Here is a 2,080-nt window from a genome sequence, read left to right as displayed (position 1 = left end):
TAAAAATATACTTAATATAAACAAATTATACCTAATATTAAAAAATATACCTTAAAAAATATACTTAATATAAACAATTATACCTAATGTAAAAAAATATGCCTTAAAAAAATGTACCTTAAAAAAATATACCTAATATAAACAAATTATATAACATTCCAAGAAAGAATTTCCTCTGGTTATTCTATTATTCCATTTTATTTTTCCATTATTTATTTTGTTTATTACATTTATTTAATTTAATATTTGGAAAAAGAATGACAAAAGATAAAATATTGAAATTTTTAAAATTTATTTAAAAGATGCGATAAAAAGAAAAAATTGTAATATTTTATAATTTCTTCGGGCGATCAGAAAACAAATGCAAAAAAAATCTTTTCACTAACAAAAGTTATCAGTTACTTGATTAATAATGATATTTAATTAAACAAAAAAAAAGGAAAAAAACTTTTTTTTCCACTAACAAAAATTATCAGTTACTTAATTGATAATCATGCCTAATCTATTATCAATAAGACCATATCAATTAATCCAATTCTTTGCAACATTTTTTTTTCAAAAAAAAAAAAATATTTCATTTTATACTAGATATACCATAATGTACCAAATAATTAATTCTTTATCTTTTATCTGTAAAACATATCACTTAATTTTAATTGTTTTCATTATTTTTTTGAAATATTCCCATATTTTATTAATTAGTTATTTTAATTTTATAAACTTTAAAAAAAAAACAAAAATTTTACCAATGAAAAGTTCCGCATTCCAATCAAACAATTGCTATTTTCCCACATTCGGCTAGATAAGAGACTAAATTTTACAATTTGGTTTAAAGATAAATTTTCTCTTTTATGTTAGTAAATATTTTCAAATTTTGATGTTCTGCAAAAAAAAAAAAAAGGATTTAAATGAAAATTACTTTTAATAGATAAACATTTTGTTGCTATTAGTATTTTATGTTAATGTATGAATTGGTTTGATAATATTTTTTAGCCTTTATCACTTTATCACTAAATACTTATTTTTAAAATTTTAGATTTAAAAGTTCCTTCAATATTTTGCTTGTAGGAAAAAATAAAATTCACTGATTAGGAAAATATTGGACAAAAATTTATCATAATTTTTCAAATATTTCTTATAAACAAAAAATGCGAGTGATATACTTATATTAAGTGATAATTGCAAAGTAATATTGATAGTGATACTGTAATATCAATATGATTATTGATAATTGTTACAGCGATTACGGTCATAATGATTTTAAATGTGATAATAAGCCTTGATAAAATTGCGATCAATCAAAAAATAACGTTATTATGATATTTTCATTATTTTGATAAAATCCTAACAAAATAAATATTTAAAAACTAAAGAAAAAGTAGAAAAAAATAAAAACAGTAAAATTTTTTTTTGCTGGGTTTTTTTAATTATTTTAATAATTTCAAAGAATTTTTAAAAAAAACTTAAATAAAAAAATAATTGTCCATTATTATTTTAAAAGATTATTTACTCATTTAAAAAATTTAGTATTTCTGATCAAATTTTAAGTACGTTTAGTATTTTTGGCATCTTTTTTCTTTTCTTTTTTTTTTTGTTTTAAATTTAACAAATTATCAATTCATAATACATTTTTGAAATTGCTTTTTTTACTTTTTGTCCTAAAATTAATTTTTATAATTTCAAAAAAAATATTTGGAATGAAGAAAACACAAAATGATTACTTATCATTTCAAAGAAAAAAAAAAAAGTATGTATGAAATAAATGAAATACTGGATTAAAACATTTTTTTTATACTTTATCGCTCCTTCTATAGCAAAATCAATTTTATTTTTTTTTTTCAAAAATTATTTCTTTGAAAAAAAAAAAGTAAAAAAAGTAAAAAAAAATAAAAATTTGATCATTTAGTTATCTCATTTATGAAAAAAAAAAAATTTTCAGCAAATATTTACAACAAAAATGAAAATTTAGCATAAAAGTTCAAATAAGATAAATTGAATGGGAAGAAAATTAGCATTTCAATTAGAATTTGTTAACTTTACTTTCTATTTTTTCTTTCTTTCATTTTCTTTTTCTTTTTTC

Source organism: Loa loa (assembly GCF_000183805.2).
Source record: "Loa loa unplaced genomic scaffold supercont3.464, whole genome shotgun sequence".
Taxonomy (NCBI): Eukaryota; Metazoa; Nematoda; class Chromadorea; order Rhabditida; family Onchocercidae; genus Loa; species Loa loa.
The sequence above is the reverse complement of the archived record's forward strand: the minus strand, read 5'-3'. Positions refer to the sequence as shown.